Source organism: Tamandua tetradactyla, chromosome 1 (genome assembly GCF_023851605.1).
Source record: "Tamandua tetradactyla isolate mTamTet1 chromosome 1, mTamTet1.pri, whole genome shotgun sequence".
NCBI lineage: Eukaryota > Metazoa > Chordata > Mammalia > Pilosa > Myrmecophagidae > Tamandua > Tamandua tetradactyla.
The window spans coordinates 116,567,969-116,588,561 of NC_135327.1; the positions used below are offsets into that span (position 1 = coordinate 116,567,969).

Genomic DNA, 20,593 nt, shown 5'->3' on the forward strand with positions numbered 1-20,593 from the left:
TTCCATACCCCAGATACTAGCCTCTTTACAATTGCCAAATATATTTCTGAGAAAGAGGTATATATATTTTTCCTTCAAATATAATCCTCCCAATGGGGTAGGTATTCAGCATGTGTCAATAGCAGGAGATATTCTCAAACCCAGTAAAGGAAACTAAAATGCATGAAAGAAAGAAAAAAATAATAAAATTCATGAAAGACTCTTTTAAAGAAAAAAGGAGCATGTCAGCTCATTGCTAACCTCTCTCTAGCTGATTTTCCCAAGCCTCCAAAGACTTTATGCTTGAATATCTGAGTCGATATTTTCCACATGATATTTCAGGGAGGTATTTCAGGTATTGGGGAGGATGGGAATTAGTTACTCACCTAACAAATATTTACTGAGTTCCTCTTATATGTCAAAGACTGCTCTAGGCATTGTCAAAGCACTGGTGAACCAGCCAAGCAAGTTCCGTATTCTTATAGAGCATACGTTTCAATGAGGGGAGATAAACAAAGAAGGAAAATATTAGATAATCATAGGTGCAATGCAAAGAATTTTAATAGGCTACTGTGACAGAAATAAATACCAGTACATCTAGTTAAACCAGGTGATCAGAAAAAGACCTCTTGGAGGAGACGACACTAAAAAATTGAGACTTCACTGACCAGAAGAAACTGCTTCCAATCAAGAGCAGGGTAACGTGTATCCCAGGCAGAGAAAATAACTAGTGCAAAGCCAAAGGTGAGAATGAGTTATTCTATTTGAGAAACCAAGTAAGAAGTTTGGATGTTATCCTAATGGTCATGGGGCAAGCACCTGAATGGGGAGACCAGTGAGGAAGGTATTGCCATGGTCCAGGCCAGAGATGATGCTGGCTATGATGAGAAGTGCAATGCAAGTGAAGAGAGGCGGGGATGAAAAGCTGGATCTGTTCAGATGATAGAGACCAGCGGTCTGCTAAAGGATCAAGTATGAGTGGTGAGGAGAAACGGTATCAAAGGTGACTCGAGTTTTGGTTTTAGCGACTGGATGGACAGCTCTGCTGTTTTCTGAGAAAGCTAGATTGGAGGGAAGTAGGATTTGAGTGTGGATAGATCAAGGTGTTTTGGTCATATTAAGTCTGAGATACTGTATTAATTACCTAGGGCTGCCATAACAAATGATCACAAACTGGGTGGCATAAAGAAATGAAAATTATTTTTCTCTCTGGAGGCTAGAAGTTTGAAACCTAGGTATCAGCAGACCCATGCTTCTCCAGTAGCTCTTCCTGCATCTCCTAGCTTGTATTGCAAATAGTCCTTGGCTTGCAGCTTCAGGACTCCAATTTCCCTTCCATCTTCACATTGCCTTCTCCTCTGTGTGTCTGTCTCAATTCTTCCTCTGCACTCCTCTCATGTGATTGCATTTAAGGCCCACCTGGATAATCCATGATAAGCTCCTCTTCTGAGATCCTTAACTTAATCACAGTTTTGCCATATAAGGTAATATTCACTCTTTTGCCACATAAGGCAATATTGATAGTTTCCAAAGAATAAGACATGGACATACTTTTTTTCAGGCTGCTACAGGGTACTACTGGCAGCTTCTAGAACTGTAAGATAATCAATTTGTGCTATTATTAGCTACTAAGTTTGTGGTGATTTGTTACACAGGAAGGTTAACACACATAGGGAGCTCTGGAAGTCAGAAGTCCCAAAATCAAAATCTCGGCCTTTTGGAGTCTCTACAGGAGAATGCATTTTCTTATCTTTTCCAGGTTCTAGAGGCCTCACATGCCATTACCTTTTCTCCCTCTGTTTCGGCATCACAATCCCTTCACTCTCTCTGACTCTCCTTCTTCCCTCTTTTAAGGCCCCACTTGGGTATTCCAAAATAATCTCCTCCTCTCAATATCCTTAACCACACCCACCAAGTCCCTTATGCCACGTAAGCTAACATATTCATGGATTCCTAGGGTTGGGGTTTGGATGTCTTTGGAGGCCATAATTCAGCCTAACAGCTCCATTAGCAAGGCCCTTGCCTACTCTCGAAGGCTGTTGGTGATTTTCCGCTGATAACAATTTAAGTATCTGTGACTGGCAGATATTTTATGTGACAGCAGACCTCAAATGACACAGTGGGGATTAAAGCCTTGGAATTCAAACTAATTTGAAATCTAGTGAAAGGCAAAAGAGAAATCATTCCAACGTAAATATCACCTGTCACCACCCTCCTCAAAATATAAAACAAAACAAAACAAAAAATCTGTGATTTCCCACTAAAAATAGACATATCCTGGGTTTGAAAATACAGTGAGGAGAAGAGAGACTTAGGAACTGCAAACTTGGAGGACTGAATGAGAACATTCCACGGTTTGTGACAGAAAGGCTAAAGGTTATTGTCAGACAAGAGAACACCGTGTTTCAAGCTTTCAGCTCCTGCTAAGGTTTAATTTGAAATAATGGTGCCTTTGCCAATCTGCATTTGGAGACTCTATAATGAGTCAGGGTAATTTGCTTCTATGTATCCTAATCAAGATTTCAATTGAGTGCAGTGGGCAGCCTCATAAAATTTTGTGAGGCTGTCATAAAACAAGGGAGAAGTGAGATTTGAACTGACATAATTGAGTCGGAATCAGTGTAATCCTTAAATTCTGTGTTTACCCAGAGCAGAAAACAGAACGGAAGCCATGCATTCCGTAGCAAGTATTCCTAGACAGGGATTTGAAGCCACAAGAATGGCTATATGTAGATCAGAAAAAAATAGAGTATGGGAAGAAGATTAGTCTTAGGAATCCTTCTCTCTCTGTGGCCCGATCCAAATAAAGAGCAATTCTTACCAGCAAGGTAAGGGAGTGAACTGGTGAGCCAAGACCTCTGTGGGGTTGCCCCCCAAGGTCTCAAGGCTGGAGAGCAGCTGAGGAGCTACCCTAGGACATCATGCCATTTCCATCAGGTCAGTCTGCCAGATGCTTAACTCTAGCCCTGGCTGGGAGAAAAGATTGTTCCTTTCCATTATTTGGGGCACCTCGATGAATAATACAATGAGCTCACCCTATTGGAACAGGAAAATCATAAGCCCACAAGCACTTTCATAACTTTGACTCAGTTTAAAAAAGACCCTATGCTACCCTCAGTCTTGGTGTCCTGCGGCAGTGGCATGAAGTTCATGTTGATCAGTTTGTGATACTTACTATGTTATGGCACTTGCTTTGCATGGAGTATCTCATTGAAACTCCACAATCTCTCTTGTGGGTTAGGTACCTCTACTACCTCTATTTTATAGATGATGAAATTGGGTTAAAGAGGTAAGTAATTTACCTTAAGGTCATACGCCCTGAGTGGTGAAACCAGGATTCAACCCAAATAGTTTGACTCCTGGATCTTTGCTCTTAAGGATTAGGGGGATACTTCCATGGCCACCCAGAGACCACTGTGTTCAATTCAACAAAATGTTTGTGTTGGGCTTTGCACACAAGCCTGGGATAAGAGATGATACAAGGGAGACACTTAAATTTTGTCAACCCATAATGGGCTTAAATTCTCAAGAGTGTGAAGAGCAAAACCGTTCTAAAGAAAGCACAGTGATTTTCACCTGGGCCATGGAACGAGCCTTAGTCTCACAGTGTTTCTGAGTTGGGTAGCAAGTCAAAGCAGTTCGGTTAAATTGTAGAGCCTAAAGCCAGAAGGGTCTTTATGAATCCATTCTCTAGACTCTGTCCCTTTGACATCAAGCAGAAGACTTATGCATGACCCTGGGGCTGGGGGTAAGCAGACTTGACATAGAGTATGGTGGACATTTGCCATGTCACAACTCTTCACAGTAGTTATTTCTAAAAGTAAACACCAATGTTTCTTGTACAACATGAGCCCAATGGAAACTTTCATGTGTCCTGATCATCCATAAGTTCCAGTTGATTCATTCCCACCCTACATTTATTGGAAACTGAAAAGAACCCTTTGATTAAGAGGGAGAACAGCATAATGATTAACAGCTGAAATTTTCACAGCCAGGTGGCCTGAATTTAATTTCGGATACTGCCAGCTGTGAGATTTGGGGCCAATTATTTGACTTTGCCAGGCTTCAGTTTTTTCAGCTGTAAAGTGGGGCTAATGATAAAACGTACCTCAAAGTATTATTCTGATGATTACTAGAGCTAACAAACATCAAATACTTAGAACACTACCTGGCACTATAGAAATGTTAGCTATTATTATTCACTAAGTGTCAAATATTTCTACATATATTCAATAAGTACTATTACATCTCGTACTTATGTTCACTTTTCCTCCCTAAGAGAAATAATCCATTTTCTCGCCTCTAAACCTAATGGATCCCCAAAGGAAACTCTTTCAAAGACTGAACTATGTATACTTGTCACCTGTCTTTTCAAGGTCTGTGCCAAATTTCTAATGTTGCACTACTGTGTACCAAATGAAGCACAGTTTTTACCTAAGACCTACAAAATGGTGACTGGGATGATTGCTAATAATCAATGATCCTAATTAAAACTTCCAGCTACAATGCAAAATAACTGTTTGTATTTTCCATTTTTTATTTATTCCTTCAACAAATATTTATTTAGTGCCAGACACTATCACTATTCTATATGGTAAGACTAAAGCAGTGAATTAAATAAATAGCTTGTATTCTAGTGGGGAATACAAATAATAAACAATTTTTTAAATATTTAAATATATGGATGCACATACCTATCTAATGTATATATTAGATATATAACTTGGGGAGAAGGGGGTAAAGAGTGATGAAGTGTGCTATATTTAACTGGGTGGTCAGGGGAGTTTCTCTGAGGAGGTGACATTTAAGGAGCATCTGGAGTGGTGTGGCTCACATGTCTCCTGACCTGTTTTCTGCCCTGTGCACCACGTCTCTGCCACGCTGTGTTTGCACAGATAGTCTTTCTTCCTTGCTTTGTCCCCGGGCTGAACCAGTTCAACCTGTCTACAGATGCCCATTTCTCCCACATGTCAAGGTCAGTTTGAAATTCAGTGATGTACTTCTAAACCTTGTCATTTTGATTCAGCACCAGATTTAATACAATTTTAATGCTGATATTGACGTTCTAAGCATTTTAGTTAGAGAAGGTTGTTAAGAGGATGATTCTGTGGAAGGGGACAGGGGACAACTCAATGAAGGCAGCTTAGCAATCTATTCCTTGAGAAACCAGCAGTTATTTTTTACTTTTTTTTTTTATATTCCCCAACTGCAGATTTCAGTTAATATTAAATTACTTATCAGAGACCATTTGGAATACGGTTTCTTTATACTCCATCTGACTTCACATCATTTCTCTGTAGTGAAGTCTCTTTGCTGTGAAAGCTCTTTTTATAGATAATTGAGCCTGAGAATGAAATCTAGGCATCTGAAGGAAATAGAGCTGATTCTCTTTCCAGGAGAAGATAATCCTGGCCTCCTTCCTGGAACCAGTGAAGTATGAGGCAAATGACAGTCCCTGATTCAATCAAAGATCCAAGATTATTCCTGACAGCAGGGGGCAGATCACCAAGTGAAAAGCTGCCTCGTCTACTCGTGCTGTCTGTTTGGCACACATGGCACTCGGGTAATAAATGATGAGCCATTGAAGCCATTAACAAAGAGAAAATGCATTGATAACTTATTCTTCGCAAGAAAATGAATGTGGACCCAGAAAAATTCAACAGAAATATTCATCAAACCGAAATGAAAGAAAGAAAGATATATAGATGAAAGAAACAAAGAAACAAAGAGACAGGGACAGAGAGAGAGGGGAGAGAAAGAGTCATCAGGAAAATGGATATCCTCATTTACTCTCAGTTGACAGACAGCCTGAGAAAGTTACATTCCATAGTGAAAATCACTGAAGGGGCTATGTTCAGCTTTATTACTGTGTAGCGGGATTGTACATTACAGACCATTCTAAACAGAATCGTATGAATAAAGCAGCAGATACAGATAATCAAATCGTCTACTGAGGCATGGAAACGCAGTGCAGGAGCAATCACCGTGGAAAGCAGTGCAGCGACAATACAATTTTAAACCCACTTGATAGACAAACTACATCAGTTGAAACTTCTAAGGGCGAGTGAGTTTAAACCTCATTCCTAGTAGGGGTGCCTATCCCGTGATACCACTTTATTCATTCAGATGGAGATTGGAGAATATGGGTAAACACCCCAACTCCAGTCTCAACACGCTTTGCAGATAAATCCAGTACAATGTTTGTGGTCTACGACTTTGCATAAGGTTCTTTTCCGCTGTAGAAGAAAAGTGTGGGGGAGTGTCAGGGGAAGGAAGAAAGGAGGCTTCCTTAAAAGACACCGTGCATAGAACTGTGAAATGGCAAATGTGTTTGCCATGTGGGTCATAACAATACGGGAAGGCTTTCTGTCATTTAATGTCCCCACTTCCGAGTTTAAAATAGCTGGGAAGCATGGAAACCTCTTCAAGCAGTCTATCAGATAGTAAGATTCATTATGTCTAAAGCACCATTTAGCCAAAGCACACAGCAAGATAACTTCACAAAGTGCAGGTCATAAAATATATTTATTTTATGGTTTAATTTTCACATTTTCCCCTTTCTCCCATTGGAAACCCCAGTTAGTTTCAGCTGAAGGAACTTAAACATCCAAAATGAAACTTAGAGACAAAATGCTTCTGTGAAAGTACAGTAAAAATAATTCTTGAAAGAATCATGGTTCGAAAAGGTTGGAAACCACTTTCATGGAGAAAAAACAAACCAGAACACAAAATGTAAGCATTTGGTATAAAAATATCACCACAACTCTTTTAGAGTGGTCTAGGGACATTTTTTTCACTCACTGAAAGGATCAGATGGATTCTCACTGGACAAAGGATTCTCTCTTGACAAATGTCCTTATTCTTCTGCTGAAGGTTGAACCCTCTACCTCATTCGGTCATTTATTTGTTTCTCATGACAAATTTGCTGCTTTAGGTAGGAAGGAGAGTACAGTGATCAGATGGGTCTCTTTTTCTTTCACAAGGAAAACTTTCCTGGTGGTTCACTCATTTGGGGTTAGCTATTATATTTGGAATTGCTTGAAGTGAACAGATATTTAAGTATACCACATGCACACTTATTGTTACTGACTCAGAGTCAGGTGTGGAATATTTTTAAGGAATTTAGGATTGTTCATTTATTTCCCCTCAGAGGCGGTTTTGTTTCTTGTGGTTTATTTTTTATCTGTAAAATGAGGAATTTAGACAATCTGAGTCCATTCCAATGGCCTATGGTTTGAGTCTTTAATAAGAATCTTTTATGTAGAATAAGAGATATCAGCTCAGATGAACTATTCTTTATTAATCACATGCCTTATCTTTTACTCCTGACAGTCTATAATGTGGCTACTGTCACTTTAAACTTTAAATTATTTTTATACGAGGAAGTAAGCCTAGCGATATCAAAGAAATTTCACACAATTTCATAGCCATGCAGTTGAAAAGGCTGGACTCAAACCCAGGTCTATTTGACACAAAGCCAGGCTCTTAACCACTGGGCGATGTTGCCATCCTTAGAGAATGTGACCCCATAGCCTCATTTTACATTTCCACCTGGTAGCTACACACAGTCGAGTGACTTGCCCAGGGTCACTACTGGGGATTGCATCATGTATCCCCCCAAAAAGTACATGTCCTTAATCTTAATCCACGTTCCTGTGGGCATGAACCCATTAGTAAATAAGACCTTTTGAAAGTGTTATTAGTTAAGGTGTGGCCAAGTTAATTGAGGGTAGGTCTTAATGTGCACGACTGGAGGCCTTGTAGGCAGAAGCCAGAAGTTAGAGAAAGTCACAGAGGGCAACCATGTGATGAAGGCAGAGAGGAAAGCCAAGGAATAACGAGGATTGTGGCAAATCAGCACCAGAACATCACAGACTTTGGGGAGAAAACATGGCCTGGCAGTGGAGACAGGAAATCCCCGTTGTGTAAATCGACCCCCTGTGTGGTATTTGTCGTAGCAACCCTGACAAACTAGGACAACCGCAAAGCCAGGAGTGTCAGAGAGCATGTGAGTCCAGGTTTGTTTTCCTTCATGTCACTACCCACGATCTTACACCACACTGCCCGTCCCCTGAAGCTGCATGACAATGCATTAGCCAAGCGGCAGGTCAGTGGCACCTGCGATTCAAATTATTGATTCTATACATGTATATTCAAATAGCTAGAGAGACCCTAACTCATGCCATTGGTAGATAAATATTCCGAAGAAGTAAGAGAAAATAAAAGAGACTTTTGAGGAGAACTGAAGATTTATAAAACCAGAAGGGGCTTTAATTCCATTCAGTACTCTTCCCATTAATTTGCAACCAAAATTCCCATCCTCTGCTCCTAGGAATCCTCTAGACCCCAAAGATGTCCTGTGTCCAAGATCCTTGGCAAGCTTCCTTAATCCGCACGGACCTCATCCAAAACACGAGCCATAGAATAACAATTTAAGCAGAACAACTCAGTTTCCTGCAGAGATCTCCAATTCACTGCCAAGATTAGCATCTTTTGTAATGGTGGACAGCTTGATGCTTAAAACTTCAGTCATTTTGAGCTGTCATTAAAAAAAAAGCAGCAACTCCTTTACACAGGGAGAATATGCACATATATTTTGTCCCAAAGATGACTTGGGAAGTTCTCCTCCAATTTACATTGAGAAAAAATAGCCTTTAAACTGAGTTTAAGCACGGGAACACTCCCGATAAAAGGGAATATTTTTCACAAACCTGCAAGTGACTGCAAAGCCAGTTAACACAGAAAACCTTGTCACCTTAAGTGTGCCATTTGTTATCACACATGCCGGAATACATCTATTCATCTTCTTTTAATTGCTTAGCCACGCTAGAAATACAAAGAAGCTCACTGATGCAGAGACCGTGAAAGAATATTTTGTCCCGGAAAATTTGAAAACATTTCAAAGCAGGAGCTCTTCTCTGGTGAAATGAAACCTTTTAGCTGTTTGTTGGGCATCTATCTGATTCAGCTAAGCGTCCTTCTCCCTGAGCGGCTTTTGCATACATCATCTTGGGCTGGCAGATGCCTGAAAAGATTCCAACAGAGTCAGATTTCCAAGCAGAGTTTAAAAGAAGAGTAGTCTGTTGTTTCTTCCTCTTTTCTTGTGAAACTGAAATTAAATGAGATGATCCCTGGTTACTCCTATGAGTGTATATGAGTCCAATCTTGAAGCATTTTTAGGGTCTACCCTTCTCTAAAGAATTTCTCCAAAAGTACTTACATTTTCCTTTTTAAAGAAAGTAGTTGAGTAACTACTATGTGTTTTATGATTCAGATGCTTTAATGACATCATTTCATTTAATCTTTACAGCAACTCTATAACATATATTTATAAATTATTTTATTATGATTGGCAAAACTAGCAATTTAATTGCTAATGTGTGACAAAACCCAAGAAAGCCAGTTCCCCAAAGACCGGGGTCGTTCTACCACACCAAACACTGACTGAACTTGTTCTAGAAAATGATGGGGAGCCCCCTACACCTAGAAAATGATGGGCAGCTTGAAAGTGGTTTTCTTTTCCAAGCCCTTTCCTCCTGTTCATATTCTATCAGGATGTGTGGGACAGTTATGATCTACATCTCCTGACTGGAGATGGCTGATCCCTGGGGGTACAAGAACATTCTTTCCAAGGGAAATAGGAGTACAAAATGTTTTAAAGCCCCACTTTCCAGATCCTCAGTTCCCAAGTAAAGTATATTTCTTCCTGAAATTGCTCTGCCAGAGAATGCACTTGCAGTTAACTGTTCTGTAGGTTTTCCTTACCCAGTCCCACCCACCTTTCACTATTGCTCTTTTCCCATTTAATACAAGAAAGGCAGACCCTCCACCCCTACCTTATCTCCCTTTGATGTGTTGTCTCAGGGAGTTCATCGAAATGTTATTGCTGGGGAAGCATTCTCTCATCAAGACGCCATAAACTTCCCTCCCCATCAGACACACACAGAGAGACACAATTCATTTCATTAAGAAATAAATTTTCAATAAATGTTATGTTTTGCAATAATGTATCAAAATTTTAATGTATTTATGTTGTTTTTATAAATTATTCATTAATTAAAATCATTAATAATCTATAAATCTATCTGACAGTAGAGAAAAACATGCTTATACTCAGAGCCTAATGAAATTAGGAAAAGTCATTTCAACTTATAAACATATTTTGGTAGCAGAGAAATATATTGGGATAATCAATAAAAGACTGTCAAGCAAAAATATATGTTTTTCATTGGAACATAATTCTGTGGAGGAAGTGAGAAAAAGGAACAATGGAAGATGTTTAACTTAAAGAAGAGCTTATTATTATATTTTTGAATAGATGGTGGTAGGTATCCAGTTACTTGGCACTTGGATTCCACTGGAGTAATGTAACACTTTTATTTTAAAATGAAAGTGGTTTGCAGGCCAGGTCAGGTCCTCAAAAATGCCATATGGATTTGTTATACATATCAGAAAATTAAAGCAGGAAATAGGACAGATAAAGATGAATAACAAAGGCCAATATTCATACTACAATGAATACAAGTGGGTTGGTGTAATTTCCTCTTCTTTAATCCCATTATAATCATTTTGTGAAAACTGCTATCATATTATACGATTTCCCCTTCTTGTTACTATCTTAATCATGTAGGAATATATCAACATTTTAATGTTTTAGTTATTTTAACTTTCTTGATGATCCCTGTCCCTTTACTGACCTTTCTATTTCACCTCTTCCCTTCCAGTTACAAGAACTAAAGCTGAGAACTGTTAGCCTATCAACTTACAGAGCATGGGATAGGTTATTGTGCCAGGTACTGCAATTATAACAAGCATGCGAAAAGGTGCAACCAGAATTCGTTAACCTAGCAGTCAGAAATAGAGGATGTCATGGTACAGATTTTAGAAAGAGAAATGGCTGATATTCAAAGAAATGCCATAATTCATGTTCAGAATTGATTTTCCCTAGCTTTTTTGCTGAGACTGTCAATAAATGAATGGCTACTTAATTTGGTGGTGGCCAGGGTAATAGGATATATGTCAACAGGAAATTGAAAGACGTTTCCTCATTCACCACTGCAGTGCTTTGAAGCTGTATATGCCCCAGAAAAACATGTTCTTAAATCTAAACCATTACTATGGGAATGAACCCACTGCAAGTAAGACAGTAGGACCTTTTGGTAAGGCTAATTCAGTTACAGTGTGACCCTTGTCATTTAGGATGGTTCTTAATCCTATTTCTGGAGGCCCTTATAAGAAGAACAAGTACAGAGAGAGAGAGAGAGAAAGGGAGAAAGCCATGGAAGAAAGAAGCTGAAATCAGAGAGACCTGGAAGACAGGGCGGAGACCAGCAAATGCTTCCATGTGCCTTACCATGTGCAGAGGAGCCAAGGATCACCAGCCGCTGGTCTTTGGGGGAAAAGCATTGTCTTGATGATGGCTTGATGTGAAAACTTTTCCAGCCTCAGAACTGTCAGCTAATAAATTCCCATTGGTTAAGCCACCCACTTCATGGTATTTGCTAGAGCAGCTGAGGAACCAGAAACAACCACCATTACAAATACTTGTCTGAACTCTCCACATAAGGCAGCCAATTCAAGATTCATCTTGGCCCTGGAAGACTTTTGTTATATCATGTTCTCACCTGTACACTTCTCCAAAAGCATGGACAGAAACATACACACTGTGTTGCAACGAGACGCCATGGTCTTTGATATAACACATTGTGCTTTCTAGCACAGTATCTATAAATTTAGAATTTATGGAAAAATATTGTTACAACAGAAGAACTGCTTTTAAATATACAAATCAGCCTTTTTTAAAAAATATGGGTTCATATTCTATGAATACTAAAATAATTTTCGCCAACATTGATTGGGTGCTATGCACTATGCAATGTACCTGCTTTACCTGTCATATTATTTAAGCATCACAGCAATCCTTTGAAGCAGATTCCTCTATTAATTTAAAGTTAAACTCAAGGAACCAGGGCTTAAAGAGCTAAGTCAATTGCCTTGATTTGTAACTTCTGAGTGGTAAGGGATCAGAGGTTCTCTCTTGATCCCCTAGAACACTTCAGACCTCCTGACCTTGTCTTTAGTGGTTCTAGAACCATGAAGAGACAGGAAGGATGGCTAAAGGGGAGGAATATGTGAAGGATTCCAAGCAGGAGGCTCAATGTTAACACAGGGGTGGTCTGAAGAATTGACCTTGCTTATCCTTTACATATTTGAAGCATTTATCTCTTTGCATATAAATAGGAGATATTAAAAATATACAGAGATCTACGTGTTTGTATAACTATAATATATTTTACCTTAAATGAAACTTGATGAGATTTTCAGGCTTATTTAACCAGTTGTCAAATAACCAGAAAACCAGCCGGGAGCTACAGACCAAAATACGGTCAAATAATAGGATGTTAAATAGGAAAGATTGATTAGTTATAAGAATTTGATACTCAGCAGATTTCACAATTCCCTCTTTATCCCCCTTCTAATAGCTATATCTGCTAACTATTGAATAATGAAGTTTAAATTCTCCTAGACTATTGTCGCAGCTGCAGTAGCAATCTTTTAACATAGTGCTTACCCGTTCAACTCCTATTATAAATTCCAGTGAAATAAAATATCACAAAGTCATTCAAATTCATAGACTAAAGATGTATCTCAGTGACAAAATAAAGCGTAGGATAAAATTCATTACCCTGATAAATTGATGAACACGGACAGTCACTCTGAATAATTCGAGCCAAAGGAACTTTTTCTTTCAATGGTTGGTTATTTTGGGCCTGATTTATCCACCTAATTGCCTCAGCTCTCCATTTCATTTTGCCCATGTCAACACAACGAAGTCTCTGTACTTGATTTTGAAAGCTTCACTATTTCATGTCACGTTAGGAAGGGAGATGCACATAGCAAATTCTGGATGAGGATCTTGTGACAAATGACTTCTATGGTTTGCACGTGTCTCTTCAATGACAGCTGCTAGGAAGAAACATCACCTCCCAGCTGCACAACTTGATCCTTCTCTCCCTGGTGAATTAGGAGGAATTGAATGTTTGGCTTTAAAGTGGTACTTCTCTCTCCTCTCGTTGTGTATCATAATTGTGCCCGGACGAAAGGAAACAAAAAACCTCATCATTGGCAACTGATGAGAGAAAAAATAGTTTTCTCATTACAGAGATAATAAGCAGGATGTTCCCCTACAGCTTTTCTTCCTAATTCTCCTTATTGTATTTTATTAAATGAGGCAGTTTGAAATTAAGGCGCTGGCAACCTTCGTGCACACTCTGCATAAACAAGCAAAACAGAAGCACAGTTCACAGAGCAAGTACATGCCCCTCCCAGAAGCCATCTGCTTTCTTCTTGTTATGAAACTTCAATTCATCAGCAAAACTCCAGAGAAAATATTTATAGCAGAAGTGTCATCCTGCATTCTGAAGCTGCTTGGAGGTAGAAGGGTTAGCAGAAGAGGGTAAAAAATTTGGTTAGGTTGTGCCACTTACTAGCCGATCTAGAAATAGTCATTTAACCTCTCACCGTCACTCATTCAATGTTCTTTCACTTGTTCATTCATTTAACAAAATTTACTGAAGAACCTTAAGGTCCAGAGACTATGGCAAGTGCCTCTGTTTCTACATCAATATATCATTAAAATGAAATAATAATTATACCTGCCCTGTCTACCTCAGAAGGTTACTATGAGGAACAAACGAAATGCTGCATCTGAAAGCACTGTTATAAACTCCAAAATGAAATAAACATCCATGTTTGTTTTCCACTGAGGAGCTACCAGAAGAAAGTGCAACATCCATTTAGTTACCCATGCAAAAAACATAGACATGATTATAATTTATGGGAGGTTTTGTTTTATAGCTAGCACAAACTTTTTGCTAATTTTTAGTTCTGCTAAGTATGAGAAAATACCTTCCTATCCCTATTATGAACCATTGTGCTTCTCAATGGAAAAAAAACAATGATTCACGCACTATAGACTTTCTTCAGGCAATTAGTCAATCACACTGAGAAAACCACAAAATAAATATACCTAAGCAATACTATTGGCATGAAGTCCAAATCTGCTAAGCAAAATGTCGCTTTGAACTTCATGTTCCACCTTCCTCATAACTCATACCCCCCGATCTGATGGTAGCTTATACCCATGGCCTAATGTGAAAAAAAGTAGGACCTTCGAGATACTGCATGAACAAGAAATAAAACTTCATCGTGATCAGCCAGTGGCCCGGGATGGGGATATGTGTTTCCACAGCATATTGTAGTCTATCCTAACAAATTCAGAAATTGGATCATAACAAAAGAAAACTATGCCAAAAGAAACCTAAAATGAATAGCAATGGCTTAACATTTAGGTGAAGGGCAGTGAAAAATACAATATTGGAGAAATACAATAAATGGCTATCCAAGTTATGCAGTGTGAAAATATTTGGCAAAATTATTTTCTGTGATCATTTGTGAGACAGACCACGTACTTATGAGATTACTGATGTAGGAGAAGAATGTTGAAAATGAGTGTTGGCTGTGTTAGACAAAAATTATATGAAAGAAATAATCTCAGGAAACCCCTAGTTAGTTTGCACACAGAAATATAAAGGATTAGAAATAGTTCCGAAATATGGAGGCTTACAAGTTTGAAATGTGACACTCTAGATCCCAAACAGCTTGAGATAGCAACAAAAGACTTTGTAACAAAATCACAGGGAAACTTCTCTATTGAATGAAATGACTTAGGACAAAGATTAGATTGTATGTCATTGTCCCACCTACTATTCAGACATCTTCAAGATAGCCACTGTTAAGTGGAGAGAAATATTCGTGGGACAGAGAAATCAAAGAAATAAAGCTGATTTTAGGAATATGTCTAGAAAAGAACTTTCCATGTGGTTACTAACAAAAGGAACTTATGGAAACAAATCAATCAGAAACCTACTATGTTTTTCAGACACCTATTGCCAAAGAAAGTATGAACCTGGACTTAAAAAAAGAACTTTGACGCTTTTATACTTAAAACCCTTGGCTTGCCAACCCTGCATGAAAAAGAAATTTGCTGAGAAAGCTGAGCCTCTCCCAAGAAAGACATATTCCCAGAAATGGCCACCAAGAATAATGGAAAAGAAAGACCAGCTCTGGGCCATGATGTACAACAGATAACTCCTTTTCAATCTCATCAAGGAATACTCACCACCCCAGAATAGGGGAGCCTTCACCATGTCTTCTCCGTGGGAATCCATCATGGCTGTGTGTTCCCAGAGTTCTTTCCAAATGGAAATATATATATCCAGTTAATTACCCCATCCCACCAATGGATAACCAGTGAAGGAGAGTGCTACATATAATTTTCTATGTAGTTCATAGATATTTGACAGAGTGGACCACAAATTCCACTGAGCTTGATGTAGTGCCTGATTTGGACGTTAGACTATCTCCAGTGAAGCTGGGTTAAGATATCCTTTGTGTGTGAAAATTGGAGTAATTTGAAATTTGATGGCTAGAAGGGCAGATGCTGGCAGAATTGTGAGTACCTATGAAATACTCACGTTTCTAAAGGTATAATTACAAAATGGAGGAGAGCAACAGATTCTGCATGACGAAATGCATATTATTTGTGTTGAACCACTAGGATTCATGGCTTTATTTACTATCACAACATAGTCTAAATTATATTAACTAACATACTATGCAATAAAAAACTCATCTTCATTATCACCACAAAATTTTTAGCAAAGTCTCTGCTTCTCACTAAATTTTTTTGTGTGAATGAATAAGAAGGATAGGTTTGAAGTGTTGTGGTCAGTTTCAAAGAATAAAATACAAGGGAAATTGGAAGATTTCTTGAGGCGAATGAAGATGAAAATACAATATACCAAAATTTACAGGATGCAGCAAATACAGTGCTGAGAGGGAACCTATAGCTCTAAATACTTACACTAAAAAAAAGGAAAGATCTCAAATCAGAGACCAAATCTCACAACTGGAGGATCTAGGAAAAGAGGCACAAACTAAATCCAAAGCAAGCAGAAGGAAGGGAATCACAAAGATTGAAAGAGATAAATGAAATAGAGAATTAAAAGAAAAAATAGAAAGAACAAAGGAAAACAAAAGTTAGTTCTTTGAAAAGGTTAATAAAGTCAACAAACTGTTAGCTAGACTGACAAAAGAGAGAGAGAGAGAAAGAGAGGATGCAAATAATCAAAATCAGAAATGAAAAGGGGGACATTACACAAAAATTAAAACGATTACACGAGGGCACTACGAATAACTGTACACCAACAAATTAAAAATATGAATGAAATGGACAAATTCCTAGGAACACAAAAACTAGCTACACTGACTCAAGAAGAAATAGATCTCAACAGACCAATAATAAAGAGATTGAATCAGTAATTTAAAAACTTCCATAAAATAAAGCCCAGGACCAGATTACATCACTGGAGAATTTTGTCAAACATTTCAAAAAGAATTAGTACCAATTGTACTCAAACCCTTCCAAAAAACTAAAGAAAAGGGAACCCTCCCTAACTGATTGTATGAGGCCAACATCGCCCAAATACCAAAGCCAGATCAAGATACCACAAGAACAGATAATTATAGACCTATATCCCTCATGAATATAAATGCAAAAATTCTCAACAAAATACTGGCAAACCAATCCAACTGCACATTAAGAGAAATATGCACCATGATCAGATGGACTTATTCCATGTACACAAGAGTGATTCAACATAAGAAAATCAATTAACGTAATGCACCATATTAATAGAATGAAGGGTAAAAACAGATGCTCATCTCAATTGAGACATAAAAGGCATTTGACAAAATAAAGCCCCCCTTATTGAAAAAAAAGCACTTAAAAAACTAGGAATAAAAGGAAATGTCTTCAATATGAGAAAAAGCATATATGAAAAACCCAGAGTGAACATCATTCTCAATGAGGAAAGAGTGAAAACTTTCTTCTAAGATCAACAAACAAAATTCTAAGATTTTGTTTGAACAAAATCAAACACATTACTACCACTGTTATTCACAGTGTACTGGAAATTCTAGCCAGAGCAATTAGACAAGGAAAAGAAATAAAAAGCATCCAAATTGAAATGAAAAAAAATACAACTTTCCCTATTAGCAGAAGGCATGATCCTATGTAAAGAAAGTTCTGAAAAACCCAACAGTACTAGAGGTAATAAATGAATTCAATAAAGTGGTGAGGTACAACACCCCCAAATCAGTAGTGTTTCTATGCACTAGTAATGAGCAATCCAGAGAAGAAATCAAGAAAAAAATTCATTTACAATAGCAACTATAAGAACCGAATATTTAGAAATAAATTTAAGAATTTATTGTGCATAGAAAACTACAAAACATTTCCATTGTACACAGAAAACTACAAAACATTGCCGAAAGAAATCAAAGAAGAGCTAAATAAGTGGATGGACATTCTATGTTCTTGGATTCTTAAATTTTGTTAAGATGTCAGTTCTACTCAAAGCAATTTACAGATTTAATGCAATTTTAGTAAAAATTCCAACAGCCTCCTTTGTGGAAATTGGAAAGCCAATCATCAAGTATATATGGAAGGGTATGGGGCCCCAAATAGCCTAAATCCTCCTGAAAAAGAAGAATGAAGTTGGGGTAGTCATACTTTCTGATTTTAAAACTTATTACAACTTTAAGTTTTTACTTCTAACCCTAAAATTGTGGAGTTGTAACTCATGTCAAACTCTGAAATATGTTCTACAACTAATTGTGGTGCTGTCCTTTGAAATATATTGCTTTTTGTATATATGTTATTTTTCATCAGAAAAAGAAAAAAAGTCAATTGTGATGATAGAAAATATTTATGCCTTCTAGCCTCCATTTTCTGGAGCAGCTGGAAGGAAAAATCTGAGGATCGTATGGTAGCCCATGACAAATCTGGTATCTGTCCTGTAACTATTTGTTGAAGAGTACTTTGAAAACTAATGCTCTTTTATTTCTTTGCTTTGTTTATATGTTATATTATGCAATAAAAATTATTTAAAAATCTCATTACAAACATACTGTAGTTCAAACATCACGATACTGGCACAGGGCAGATATAGACCACAGGAATCAAGTTTAGAGTTCAGAAATACACCTTCGGATCTCTGGACAATTTTTTTTTTTTTACTTTTTTATTGTATAGTATAACATATATGCAAAGCAAAGAAGTTAAAAAGCAATAGTTTTCAAAGCACTCTTTAACAAGCAGTTACAAGACAGATCCCAGAGTCTGTCATGGGCTACCATATGATCCTCTCAGATTTTTCCTTCCAGCTGCTCCAGAATATAGGAGGCTAGGAAGCTTAAAATTTTTTTTAAACCACGAACAACTTTTTTTCTTTCTTATTTTTTGAAAAATAACATATTAAAAAAAGCAATAAATTTCAAAGCACAGCACCACAATTAGTTGTAGAAAATATTTCAGAATATGACATGGTTCACAATTCCACAATTTTAGGTTTTTACTTCTAGCTGCTCTAAGATACTGAAGACGAAAAGAGACATCAATTTAATGATTCAACATTCATATTCATGTGTTAAATCCTATGTTCTCTGTATAACTCCACCATTACCTCTGATCTTTCTATCCCTCTTTTTAGGGGTGTTTCGGCTATGATCATTCTAACTTTTTCATGTTGGAAGAGGCTGTCACTAATATGGGGTAGGAAGATGGAACTATCTGATGTTTTGGAGAGGATGGGTCCTCTAGGTTACAGAACTTATCTGGACCAGGGACCCATTTCGAGTTGTAGATTTCTGGAAAGTTACTCTAGTGCATGGAATCCTTGTGGAATCTTATATATTGCCCTAAGTGTTCTTTAGGATTGGCTAGAATGGTCCTAGTTGGGCGTTGGCAGGTTATGATAAGTAGCAAGGTCTACCTGAAGCTTGCGTAAGAGCAACCTCACCCAAAGTAGTCTCTCAACTCTATTTAAACTCTCTGCCACTAATACTTTATAGTTACACTTTTTTGGTCAGGATGAAATAGTTGATCCCATGTTGCCAGGGCTAGATTCATTCCTCGAATGGCAGTCATCTCCCACATCACCAGGAGATCTTCTCCCCTGGATGTCACGTACCACATAGTGGGGAGGGTAGTATTTCACTTGCAGAGTTAGACTTAGAGAGAGTGAGGTCACATCTGAGCAACAAAAGAAGTCCACCAAAAGTAACTCTTGGACATACTTAAAGTTAGGCTAAGCTTCTTTGCTACCTACATAAACATCATAAGAGTAAGCCTCAAGATCAAGGGCATGGCCTATTGATTTGGGTGTCCCTACAGTTTGACACTGTATCAGGGGATTTCTTGATGGTAAAGTTTAATAATTCCATACTTTTTCTCCCATCCCTCAAGAGACTTTGCCAATACTTTTTGTTATCTGGTTAATATACTCTAGGATGTACCCAGGCATTACATTAAGCTATACAGGATTAAAGGACCTCTTTCTCATTCTGGGCTCCCTGTTTCAATTGTTCAAATGAACTATATAGTTAGGTTGAGTTAGATTATGTGCTATAGAAAATTTTGTTTCCAGACCAAAGAAACCTTTCTTCCTTTGGTCTCAAAGAGTATGTGTGGTTCTAAAATAAAGACATTGTCTTCCTTAACCCTGTGTTCTGAATTACTTAAACCTGAACCTGATCAGTTTTGTTCTCGTCTCTATCAGAATATACATATATATGTATATATACCAACCTTTTAAAATCCTGACATAATAATTACCACTCCAGACTAAATGTGTCTGCTATAAAAGCTTATAATCTAGACCCCTTTTTTCTTGTAAGCATTTTCTAAAGGAGACTATACCATTGTTGTTATTTTGTTTCTGGCTTATTTTACCTCACCAAATGTCCCACATGTTCATTCACATCACTGCTTGCCTCATGACTTTATTCTTTTTTTTGTAGCAGCACAACATTCGTTCATAAGTATACACCATCATTTGCCAATCTACTTCTCAGTCAGTGCATCCTTCAGCCACCTGCATTCATCAGGGATTATATATAGTGCCCAAAGTGTGGCCAATTGATTTTTTAAAGATTATTTTATTGACACATCTTCACATACATACATGGTGTACAATCTGGCTCACAATACCATCACATGGTGTGTATTCATCACTATATTCATTTTTTAGAACATCTGTATCATTCCAGAAAAAGAAATGAAAAGAAAAAATAAAAAACTCATACATACCATGCCTCTTACCCCTCCCTCTCATTGACCACTAGTATTTTCATCTACCCAATTTATTTTACCCCTTATCCCCTCTTTTATTTATCTGTTTATTATCCATATTTTTTAAATTCATCTGTCCATATCCTGGATAAAAGTAACATCAGACAAGATTTTCGCAATCACATAATTGTAAAAGTTATATCTTTATACAATCATCTTAAAGAGTCAAGGCTACTGGAACACAGCTCAACAGTTTCAGGTACTTCCCTCCAGCTACTCCAATTCACCATAAACTAAAAAGGAGATATCTATGCAATGCGTAAGAATAACCTCCATGAATAACCTCTTGACTCGGTTTGAAATCTCTCAGCCACTGGCACTTTATTTTGTCTCATATCTTTCTTCCCCCTTTTGGTCAAG

At 37.7% G+C, this 20,593-nt stretch overlaps 1 long non-coding RNA gene across 1 annotated transcript in view; it reads left to right on the forward strand.

Moving 5' to 3' along the window:
- The first annotated feature begins 605 nt into the window (after positions 1 to 605).
- The window catches only part of LOC143651954 (uncharacterized), a 72,329-nt gene continuing 52,341 nt past the window's right edge, over positions 606 to 20,593 (forward strand). The window contains exon 1 of the long non-coding RNA XR_013160340.1: positions 606 to 723. This is a non-coding gene — a long non-coding RNA (uncharacterized LOC143651954). The remainder of the gene's footprint in view (positions 724 to 20,593) is intronic.